Source organism: Erythrolamprus reginae, chromosome 7, assembly GCF_031021105.1.
Source record: "Erythrolamprus reginae isolate rEryReg1 chromosome 7, rEryReg1.hap1, whole genome shotgun sequence".
In the NCBI taxonomy this organism is placed as follows: Eukaryota; Metazoa; Chordata; class Lepidosauria; order Squamata; family Dipsadidae; genus Erythrolamprus; species Erythrolamprus reginae.
In genome coordinates, this window is record NC_091956.1 from 39,637,554 (window position 1) to 39,650,140 (window position 12,587).

Sequence of the window (12,587 nt, forward strand, 5' to 3'; positions counted from 1 at the left end):
TATCTATCTATAATATATATAATATATATATATCATATATATTCTCTCCTTATCTCTTATATCATATATATTCTCTCCCTCCCATCTACTTCTCTTCTTTTTACTTTCTATCGTTATATATATTACTTAATGTCTATTCTCTTCCATATGTATTGTATATTGGACAAAGAATAAATAAATAAATAAATAAATAAAACAGATTTTCCCGAAGCTGATTATACAGCTGAAGCTCGAAAAATTAGAATATTGTGCAAAAGTTCATTTATTTCTCTTTTTTTGAATTTTTTTTTATTAGTTTTCAAATATATTTTAAGACAGACAAATAAATACCAACAAAAGCCAGGCAAAGGGGGGGGGAACCAGCAACAAACCCCCCTCCCCCCAAAATTGTGATATCAGCAAACATTCAGTATTTCTGCATTGCTACAACAGATATATCATTAAATCCTATAATAATATACATATTAATTAATTACAGTAATATTCGTATTATTTCATACAATCACAAAGTCCCTATTCAAATCATTCATATTTACATATTTATATTCTTTATTTTACTAATCATTATATATCTTTTGTGACCTTTTTATTTTTATTTCTTAACTCAATCCATCTGTGCCATTTTACCCATATTTCATGATACTCAAAATCTTTTTGGCCCCTTAATTCCATCATCAGTTTATCCATTTCAGAACCATTATATATTTTATTAATTACTACTTTTTCTGAGGGGATTTCTGTATTTTTCCAATATTGGGTGAAGGTAATTCTAGCCAGTCATAATATGTAATATTAGATATTTTCCGGCTTTACTATACTGTATTACTTTTTTATTATTCCTAATAAGAACAATTCCGGTAAAAATTCTATCTTTTTAAAAATTATCTCTTGTAAACATTTGTGGATTTCGTCTAGAATTTTTTCATCTCAGAGCACAACCACTGCACTGCCAACAGTCTGGGCTCAATTTTGGATATATTTTAGCTAATTGGGTTGGTGCCAAATACCATTGATAACACATGTTATAATAATTTTCCTTATAAGATACAGATTTTGATATTTTTAAATTTCTATTCCATATTTGTTCCCAGACTGACAAGTGAATATTATAACCAATATTCTGTGCCCATGTTACCATAGGCACTTTTACCACATCTTCGGGTCTTTCATATTGTAGTAAATAAGTATATATTTTGGGAATAATTTTATTTTCAGGTCCAGTTAGAAGCTTATCTAATATACAGTGGTACCTCTACTTACAAACACCTCTACTTAAGAACTTTTCTAGACAAGAACTGGGTATTCAAGATTTTTTTGCCTCTACTTGAGAACCATTGTCTACTTAAGAACCCAAGCCTGGAAAGATTTCCCAAGAAATTTGAGAGCGGCACGAAGGCCCGGCCAATTTCCTACTACAGTATTCCCTCTTTAATTCTGGCCATCTCGGGCTTTTCTGGGCTGCCAGAGGAGCCTTTCAGCGGCGCTCCCCCTCTCACCCACCTGGGTTTCTTTCTCTGGTGCAGTATATGGAAGGCAGCCTCACTCCAGGTGTATGGGAGGTGCATGCTCCTCCTAACCCCCCCCCCGAAAGAGTCAATGTTCCCTCTAATTTTTTTCGGTGTGGGTGGAAAAGTATAGTGTCTGAGTGACACTATAGGACTAGGCGGCATAGAAGTATAAATGAATGAATGAATGAAAGAACAAATAAACAAACAAACAAACAAACAAATAAATAAATAAATAGGGAAAAAATCCTTCTTTTTTATTAAAACAAAATTAATAAACAAAACCAAAATCTATTACTATTAAAACTAAAACAACCAGCAAAACAAAAAACAAAACTATTAATAAATCCATGCTTTAAAATCTTCATTTCTTAAATATTTATCATAGTATTATAGTAATCTAATAATACTATGAAAATCTATCTGAACACCAATGCATCAATTAATATATTTCCATATTTACTTTTCTATAATTTCATTCAATATTTCCAAGCTCAATTAATTTTCAGGCACTTAGCATTTACTATTATTAACTTTAATCAATCTTTTACATTTCCAAGTATATTTTAAATTCATAATGCAAAGTCATAAAATCATACAGTACATATCATAAATCCCTTATTTATCATATGTATCTTCCATTAATTTTACCTATGTAATTCTATATAGTTCTAAAATTCTAATCCAATCTTATGAATTAATACATCCTAATATTAAACAACTCCTAAATATATATTTTACAATCATTCCATAGTACAGTAGAACCTCGACATACGAGCTGCTCTATATACGAGCATTTTGAGATGCGAGCTAGGAGGGGAGAGATATTTTTGTTCTACTTACGAGCCCACATTCGGGGTACGAGTGTTCCTTCCGCCGCCGCCAGGCTCCGCCCAGCTGTCATTTTGTAGAGAAGCAAGAAGCGGAGGAAGAGCTGGATGCTGGCGGCGGCGGAGGAAGGCAAATGCGGCTTGGAAGCTGGGAGGGGGGCGGAATATGGGAGGAGAGAGGCAGCCTCCACGCTTTCCTTTCGGAGGAAGAGTTAAGTGGCCAAAGACGTTCCTGGCCCCCCCGCTTCCAAGCCGCATTCGCCTTCCTCCGCCGCCGCCAGCCTCCGCCCGGCTGTCATTTTGTAGAGAAGCGAGAAGCGGAGGAAGAGCTGGATGCTGGTGGTAACGGAGGAAGGCGAATGCGGCTTGGAAGCTGGGAGGGCGGCGGAACGTCTTTGGCCACTTAGCTCTTCCTCCGAAAGGAAAGCGCGGAGGCTGCTTCTCTCCTCCCATATTCCGCCCCCCTCCCAGCTTCCAAGCCGCATTCGCCTTCCTCCGTTACCACCAGCATCCAGCTCTTCCTCCGCTTCTCGCTTCTCTACAAAATGACAGCCGGGCGGAGGCTGGTGGCGGCGGAGGAAGGCAAATGCGGCTTGGAAGCTGGGAGGGGGCGGAATATGGGAGGAGAGAGGCAGCCTCCACACTTTCCTTTCGGAGGAAGAGCTAAGTGGCCAAAGACGTTCCACCCCCCTCCCAGTTTCCAAGCCGCATTCGCCTTCCTCCGCCGCCGCCAGCCGGAGCGAGCCGTTGGGCTGCGTGTGGCGGGAGAAGCCCAGACAACGCCGGAGCGCTGGGCAGCACTACTGCCGCCGCCGCGGGGAGAGGCGGGCATGTGGGCTGGTGGCATTGGTCTTGGTGGAAAGTCCGGGGGCAGCTCCAGCGACTCCCCTCCCGTGGCTGCTCGGTGGAAGGCACAGGGCGCGAGGAGGAGGAGGGGGGCGAAAGCCGACGCAAGGAGAAAACAGAGGGGTGGGGGTGGCGGGGAGGCATAAGAAGAGAGGAACCCCCCTCCCCGCACTCACATTCTCTGACTAGCTAGAGGCACGCGCGCGCGCGCGTGTGTCGGTGTGATTGCGACTCCCCTCCCGTGGCTGCTGTTGAGGCGTGAGCGGCGTCCGCCTCCGGCGCGCGGCTCTCTCTCCATTCTTCTCTTTCCCCCTCTCGGGCTCAGCCGGCTTTCTGGCCGGGGAAGCAAGCGATCCGGGACTGCCTCGTTTCCTCTTCCCGCCGCCCGCAGCATTCGGAGCCCGAGAGGGGGAAAGAGAAGAATGGAGAGAGAGCCGCGCGCCGGAGGCGGATGCCGCCGCTGCCGCCTCAACAGCAGCCATGGGAGGGGAGTCGCAATCACACCGACACATGCGCGCGATTCCCCTCCCGTGGCTGCTGTTGAGGCGTGAGCGGCGGCGGCCGCCTCCGGCACGTGGCTCTCTCTCCATTCTTCTCTTTCCCCCTCTCGGGCTCAGCCGGCTTTCTGGCCGGGGAAGCAAGCGATCCGGGACTGCCTCGTTTCCTCTTCCCGCCGCCCGCCGCATTCGGAGCCCGAGAGGGGAAAAGAGAAGAATGGAGAGAGAGCTGTGCGCTGGAGGCGGACGACGACGCTGCCGCCTCAACAGCAGCCACGGGAGGGGAGTCGCAATCACACCGACACATGCGCGCGACTCCCCTCCCGTGGCTGCTGTTGAGGCGTGAGCGGCGGCGGCCGCCTCCGGCGCGTGGCTCTCTCTCCATTCTTCTCTTTCCCCCTCTCGGGCTCAGCCGCCTTTCTGGCCAGGGAAGCAAGCGATCCGGGACTGCCTCGTTTCCTCTTCCCGCCGCCCGCCGCATTCGGAGCCCGAGAGGGGAGTCGCGCGCGTGTGTCGGTGTGATTGCGACTCCCCTCCCGTGGCTGCTGTTGAGGCATGAGAGGCGTCCGCCTCCGGCGCGCGGCTCTCTCTCCATTCTTCTCTTTCCCCCTCTCGGGCTCCGAACGCTCCTGTCCTGGCTAAATCGTGTGGCAGCAAACATGCTTTGGGGGTTTGGCTGGGGGGGAGGGAGTTAGGAAGGTGCTACTTCTCCCCCCCCCCCCAGCCAAACCCCCAAAGCATGTTTGCTCCCACAGGGAAGGGAAAAGGCGGCGGCTTAAGACCTTCCCTGTGCTTCGGAAGCCGCTGACGGCCCCCTCTGACGGCGTTCGGCGGCTTCCGAAGCACAGGGAAGGGCATTGAAAAGGCGCGATGCTTTTCCGGGCAGCCGGCTTGCTGGCCGGAGAAGCGAGCGATCCGGGAGTCCAGGAGGGGGAGAGAAAGAGAAAGAGAGAGGGGGGAGAGAGAGAAAGAGAGGGATAGAAAGAGAGAGAGAGTGAGAGATGCTCAGTGAGCCTTTCTTTGAAGTTGCCTTTCTTTCTTTCTTTCTTTCTTTCTTGCTCTTTTTCTTTCTCTCTTTTACCTTCCCTTCCTCTATTTCTTCTTTTCTTTCTCCTTCCCACCTTCTTCTCTCCCTCCCTCCCTTCACTCATTCCTCTCTTACTCTCCCCTTTCATAAGTTTCCTTGCTTCCTTCCTCTGTTCCTGTCCCTTCCCCCTTTCTTTCTTTCTTTCTTTCTTGCTCTTTTTCTCTCTTTTACCTTCCCTTCCTCTATTTCTTCTTTTCTTTCTCCTTCCCACCTTCTTCCCTCCCTCCCTCCCTTCACTCATTCCTCTCTTACTCTCCCCTTTCATAAGTTTCCTTCCTTCCTTCCTCTGTTCCTGTCCCTTCCCCCTTTCTTTCTTTCTTTCTTTCTTTCTTTCTTGCTCTTTTTCTTTCTCTCTTTACCTTCCCTTCCTCTATTTCTTCTTTTCTTTTTCCTCCCCACCTTCTTCCCTCCCTCCCTCCCTTCACTCATTCCTCTCTTACTCTCCCCTTTCATAAGTTTCCTTGCTTCCTTCCTCTGTTCCTGTCCCTTCCCCCTTTCTTTCTTTCTTTCTTTCTTGCTCTTTTTCTTTCTCTCTTTTACCTTCCCTTCCTCTATTTCTTCTTTTCTTTCTCCTTCCCACCTTCTTCCCTCCCTCCCTCCCTTCACTCATTCCTCTCTTACTCTCCCCTTTCATAAGTTTCCTTGCTTCCTTCCTCTGTTCCTGTCCCTTCCCCCTTTCTTTCTTTCTTTCTTGCTTTCTTTCTTTCTTGCTCTTTTTCTTTCTCTCTTTTACCTTCCCTTCCTCTATTTCTTCTTTTCTTTCTCCTTCCCACCTTCTTCCCTCCCTCCCTCCCTTCACTCATTCCTCTCTTACTCTCCCCTTTCATAAGTTTCCTTGCTTCCTTCCTCTGTTCCTGTCCCTTCCCCCTTTCTTTCTTTCTTTCTTGCTCTTTTTCTTTCTCTCTTTTACCTTCCCTTCCTCTATTTCTTCTTTTCTTTCTCCTTCCCACCTTCTTCCCTCCCTCCCTCCCTTCACTCATTCCTCTCTTACTCTCCCCTTTCATAAGTTTCCTTGCTTCCTTCCTCTGTTCCTGTCCCTTCCCCCTTTCTTTCTTTCTTTCTTTCTTGCTTTCTTTCTTTCTTGCTCTTTTTCTTTCTCTCTTTTACCTTCCCTTCCTCTATTTCTTCTTTTCTTTCTCCTTCCCACCTTCTTCCCTCCCTCCCTTCACTCATTCCTCTCTTACTCTCCCCTTTCATAAGTTTCCTTGCTTCCTTCCTCTGTTCCTGTCCCTTCCCCCTTTCTTTCTTTCTTTCTTGCTCTTTTTCTTTCTCTTTTACCTTCCCTTCCTCTATTTCTTCTTTTCTTTCTCCTTCCCACCTTCTTCCCTCCCTCCCTCCCTTCACTCATTCCTCTCTTACTCTCCCCTTTCATAAGTTTCCTTGCTTCCTTCCTCTGTTCCTGTCCCTTCCCTCTTTCCTTCCTTCCTTCCCACCCTCCGTCCATTCATTCACCCATTCCTCTCTTGATCGCTTAAAGCCGGTCCCTGGTGCAAAAAGGGTTGGGGACCTCTGTCCTACAGGATTGGGTGGCAGAGAAGTTGAACATATGTAAATTTAAAAGTTTAAGAAAGTTACAAGTTAAGTGAAAGAAACTTCATTATTCGTTTATATGTACATGTACATTTCTTCATTAAAAACATGTCTTTCTGCATAATTTAGACTAACTTTGTGAGTTTTTTGAGGGCTGGAACCAATTAAAATTATTTACATTAATTCCTATGGGGAAAAATCGTTCGAGATAAGAGCTGCTCGACTTAAGAGCCCAGGTCCGGAACGAATTAAACTCGTATCTCGAGGTACCACTGTATATTTGTACAGAAATAAGTTGCTGAATTTTTTTAAAACTGAAAATATGACATCTGTACAATACATTTACAATAAAATTAGAAGGAAATTCATCATTATCCTGCATAGAAACATTAAACATGATCAATTTGCTTTTGATTAAATACATGGCCTTGTCAATCCTCCACAAAAAGCCTGAATAGCAGATAATCAAATGACAACTCTGCTAAGTATCAAAATGCCACTTAAATAGTTGAGCTAGTTTCAAATTAGATTTTGATTTTCTTTCTTTACCTCCCTCCCTCATCTCTCTCTCTCCCTCCCTTTCTTTCTCTTCCTCTCTTCCTTCCTCTCTCTTTTTTCTCTTTCTCTCTTCCTTCCTCATTTATCTCTCTCGCTCTTTCTCTTCCTTTCTCCCTTCCTCTCTCTTTTCCCTTCTTCCCGCCCTCTCACTCTTTCTCTGTCTCTCTTCCTTTCTCCCTCCCTTTATATTTCTCTCTCCCCCGTCCTTCTTTCTTTCTCTCTTCCTTCCTTCCTCTCTTCCCCCTTTCTCTCTCCCTCTCTCTCTCTCTCTCTTTCTTTCTTTTTCTTTCTCTCTCTCCACTCTTTCTCTTTCTCTCTCTCTATTGGGGGGGACTGGCTTCCCTGTCTCTACAATTGCGGTCCTGATTATCCCACCCCATCTACACACACAGGACTCCAGCAATTGCCTCCTGCAGGGTCTGAATCACATCCAAACGTTGGACCTGGAGAATCTTGGTGAAGGGCTCTCTGGGGATGCCCGGCTCAGGAATCAATTCTTTTCCAGGTGTGGCACTTCCTTTTCTTCCCGGTGCCTTCCTAAACGGGGTCGCCACCTCGCCGCCCGCTTCCCTGGGTCATATACCCCTCTGCCACTCCCTGTCCTTTTCCTACCCGGACTCAGAATGGCCAAGGAAGCACGCTGGGACGGCCACTGCTTGGCACCCTTCGGCCCAAGCGCCCCTCTGACCAGCCTTTCCCTCTGGCTGGGGCCTGAAGCTCTCCCTGAGAGCCCTGAGAGGTTCTTCCTCTAGTTTTAAAAAAACACAGAGCCCCGATTCCTCAGCCAAGCTCGCCTTCCCAGCCCTGGCTAGAGCTCTGCCCCACCTCCCGGCTGCACTCACTCTCTGGCTGGCTTCTTCCTCGGTAGCACCCATCCCCCACCGCTACTTGCCGAAGTCCTCACTGCCCGGGATCAGCAAAGCCAGCCAAAGGAGGGGACTCTATCCCTCCGAGAAAGGGCGGAAGTGTCTGATGGGCGCCACCATCTTGTCCAGGATGGGCGGGGCCAAACTTCCTCTTTGGGAATGAGAAGCGAGCGAGCAAGTGAGCAATTCACAAGTCCACCACTTCAAAAACGATCACTGCCTGCACATGCACAACTTAGAGGAAACATTGCTCAGAGTCCCTCTTTTTTTTTAAAGCCTTAAACTTTTGGATTTTTTTTATTCCCCTCACCTTCGGTAGTGACTGTCCTCCTCCTCTTCTTCCTCCACCTCCTCCCACCCCAAATCTGAGCTTTTATTTCTTTCCTAATGGGTTTGCATGCATTATTTGCTTTTACACTGATTCCTATGGGAAAAATTGCTTCTACGTACAAACTTTTCTACTTAAGAACCTGGTCACAGAACAAATTAAGTTCTAAATTGTACTTGGTGTTATGTTTATCCCATGTTCCTTTATGTCCTTTTTATACCTGGATTGTATCTGACTATATGGCCACCAATCAATATTTATATTTTGAGCACTTAATTCTGCTCTAGTTTTTAGTTTCCCAGTCCCGTCCAATATATCTTTATAGCTTTTTATTTTCTCTTTATCAAGTACATTCAGATATATTATAGCTTCCATTACTGATAACCAGTTTAGTATTTTATAGTAATGCTTTCTGCCCATATCATAATAATTTATTTATAATACCAATATATAAGAAATCTAATATCTCTAAAATATGAAAAATTTACTAAAAAACATTTAAAAGACCCCATGAATCCAATCCAATCATATCTCATATCGGCCGGAGACAGTCTCATCACTCACGGCCCCCATGCCTGCTGCAAAGGTAGGTTTTTAAGGTTTTGTGAAAGAACAGGAGGGAGGGGGGCGTCATGTATCTCTGGAGGGAGTTCATTCCAGAGGGCCGGGGCCGCCACAGAGAAGGCTCTTTCCCTAGGCCCCACCAGTCGACATTGTCTGGCTGATGGGACCTGGAGAAGGCCGACTCTGTGGGACCTAACTGGGATACATGAGGCAGAAGATGGTCCCAAAGATAATCTGGTCCTAAATCAATTGCATCTCTGATTAAGTGTTTCCTAAAGTAACTTGGGATTTTGCCTTCATTCCATAGGAAGGAGTGCCAGCCTGTTTCTAGGTCATGGCTTTCTGATGTCAAAATTCTGTTGTTGTTCAGATTAACCTAATCTCTAATCCAAGCCAATGTTGCTGCAATTTGATACAATTTCCAATCCAGCATACCTAGCCCTCCTCTACTTTTTACATCTTGTAAATCTGTCTTTTTTATTCTTGGTTTTTTATTTTGCCAAATACACTTTTTTGTCATTTTATCTAAGGTTGTAATATATTTTGTCTAATTTAAGTGGAACAACATGAAATAAATATAATAATTTTGGGTGTGTATTATTGCTATTTGCCCCAGCAGTGATAATTGTAAATTCTCCCCATTTTTAAAAATCCAATTCTATTTGTTCTAACAGTTTTTTATAACTATTTTCTTTTATTGTAGAACATATATTTGTTAAGTATATCCCTAAATATTTAACTTTCTTAACTATTTGCAAATTCAAATCTCCTTCCAGATCTACTTGTTGTTGTACTGTCATATTTTTCGCTAATACCTTGGTTTTTTGTTTCTTTATCTTAAGGGCAGCTACTAAGCCATATTTTTCTAGTTCTTGGATTAAGCATGGGTCTGACTTTCATGGCTCTTCTAAGGAAAAAAAACAGATTGTTAGCAAAGGCCTGTAGTTTATAAGTCTCCTTTTTGACTGTCGTTCCTTTGATTCCTGTATTTTCTCTAATTTTATTTAACAACATTTGCAATGTCAACTCCTTTCTGGATTGTGAATACTTTTGTAATGTCTCCATTACAGGAAGAGCCTTCTCTGTGGCGGCCCCAGCCCTCTGGAACCAACTCCCCCCAGAGATTAGAACTGCCCCCACCCTCCTTGCCTTTCGTAAACAACTTAAAGCCCACCTCTGCCGCCAGGCATGGGGGAATTGAGATCCTCTTTCCCCCTAGGCCTTTACAATTCTAAGCATGGTATGTATGTATGTATGTTTGGTTTTTATATTAATTGATTTTTAATCATCAATACCAAATTACTATTGTACACTGTTTTATTGTCGCTGTTAGCCGCCTCGAGTCTCTGGAGAGGGGCGGCATACAAATCCAATAAATAAATAAATAAATAAATAAATTTATTAATACTTTGGCAGACTGGGAAGAATATACTGTATCAGTCATTCCTGAGTCCTCGGAGAGGGGCGGCATACAAATCCAATTAAATAAATAAATAAATGCACTGGTTGCCGATCAGTTTCCGGTCACAATTCAAAGTGTTGATAATGACCTATAAAGCCCTACATGGCATCGGACCAGAATACCTCCAGGACCGTCTTCTGCTGCACGAATCCCAGCGGCCAATCAGGTCACACAGAGTTGGCCTTCTCCAGGTTCCATCGACTAAACAATGCCATTTGATGGGACCCAAGGGAAGAGCCTTCTCTGTGGCGGCCCCGGCCCTCTGGAATCAACTCCCCCCAGAGATTCAAACTACCCCTACTCTTCCCACCTTCCACAAGATGTTGAAGACCTATCTATGTCGCTAGGCATGGGGAGAATAACTATCTTGTCCCCCCAGTACCACCTTTTTCTGACTGTAATATATGAGAATGGTATGATTATATAGTAATGATTGTTTTTTAATATTTAGGGGTTTTAAATTGCTTTTGACTTATATTGGATTTGTACTTTGTATATTGTATTGCTGTTGTTGTGAGCCGCCCCAAGTCTTCGGAGAGGGGCGGTGTACAAATCTAATAAAACTAAACTAAACTAATTCAAAAATATTAATGACTGTTCTTAAATTTGTTCTAATTTGCCTTGCTGGAAGAAATCCATTTTGGTCCAAATGTATATTTTTGTTCATCCTAAGATAAAATACAGAAAATAGTACAAGGGCAGACTAGATGGACCATAAGGTCTTTTTCTGCCGTCAGACTTCTATGTTTCTATGTTTCTAAAATTATTTGTAGTCTTTCTGCCATGATACTCATAAATATTTTATAATTGGTGTTTAACAATGAGATTGGCCTATAATTTTGAATTAAATTTGGTTCAGCACCTTCTTTCAACAATGTGGTGATATATGATTCTGTCCAAGATTTTGGAATTTTCCCTTCTAATAAAGCCTCATTGTAAATTCTTAATTATTTCTTCTGTGGTTACTTTATAAAATTCTGCCAAAAATCCATCTGGTCCTGGCGATTTATTCTTCTTCTGTCTTTGCAGCACATTTCTCATTTCCTCTATTGTTATTTCTTTATTTCATATTTCTATCTTCTTTTATTTTGGTGATAATTGTTTATTCCTCTATTTTTTCTTTCTCTATTTCTTCTTGTTTGTATAATTTTTCATAAAACTCCACAACAATGTCTTTTTTTTTCATCACTATTTTGCAGATCCCCATTCCTATCTTCTAATTGATGTATTATTTTATTTTCCTTTTCTTTTTTTGATTTTATATGCTAACCATCTTCCTGGTTTATTTGCATTCTCAAAATATGATTGCTTAGCAAATTTAAGTTCCTTTACATACTCTTTTTGTTCAATTATATTTAATTTATATTTGGCTTCCATTAATAGTTCCTCCGTTTTTCCCTCCCTCAGTTTATTTTGAAGTTGAATTTCTAACCTTTGAATATTTCAATAATGCAACTTAAAAGGTGAAACGCAATATATGAGAGACTCATTATATGCAAGGCAAGATAGTTCAAGCCGTGATTTGTCATAATTGTGAAGACTGTGGGGTACAGCTCATGAAAATCCCAAATCCACCATCTCAGAAAATTAGAATATTACATGTGATCAATAAAACAAGAATTGTACATAGAACAATATTGGAAAAGTATAAGCATGCATATGTACTCAGTACTTTGTTTGGGCCCCTGTTGAAGCAATTACTGCCTCAATCTGGCATGGCATGGAAACTATCAGCCTGTGGCACTGCTGAGGTGTTATGGAGAACCAGGATGCTTCAATAGTGGCATTCAGCTATTCTGCATTGTTCGGTCTCATGTCTACCATCTTTCTCTTTGCAATGCCCCATAGATTCTCTATAGGGTTCAGATCAGGCGAGTTTGCAGGCCAATCAAGCACAATAATCCTAGTCATTTAATCAGGTTTTGGCAGTGTGGGCAAGTGCCAGGTCCTGCTGGAAAATTGAACTCAGCATCCCCATAAAGCTCGACTGTGGAAAGAAGCATGAAGTGCTCCAAAATCTCCCAGTAGATGGCTGAGTTACCCTGGACTTAATGAAGCACAGTGGACCAACACCAGCAGATGACATGGCTCCCCAAATTAACACAGATTGTGGAAACCTTTGCATCTCATTTGAAAACCAGGAGCCAGAGTATGGAGGAAGAATAGAGATTTACACACAGCAAGATGCTTTAAGTCTAGTGTGAAGTTTCCAGAGTCTGTGTTGATTTGGGGATCTGGAAAAGTAATCTAAAAATATGACAGAGCCGTGGTGGCACAATGGTTAAAGTGCAGCACTGCAGGCTACTTCAGCTGATTGCTAACTGTAGTTCAGCAGTTCAGATCTCACCACCAGCTCAAGATTGACTCAGCCTTCCATCCTTCCGAGGTGGGTAAAATGAAGATCCAGACTGTTGGGGGTAATATGCTGATTCTGTAAACTGCTTAGAGAGGGCTGTAAAAGCACTGTGAAGCGTTATATAAGTCTAAATGCTATTTAGCTTGCAAAGAAAATCT

At 43.4% G+C, this 12,587-nt stretch overlaps 1 protein-coding gene across 1 annotated transcript in view; it reads right to left on the reverse strand.

Annotated features, from left to right (window-relative positions):
• PROM1 (prominin 1) overlaps nucleotides 1-12,587 on the reverse strand; it is a 541,566-nt gene that overhangs the window by 399,026 nt on the left and 129,953 nt on the right. The window lies entirely within an intron of this gene.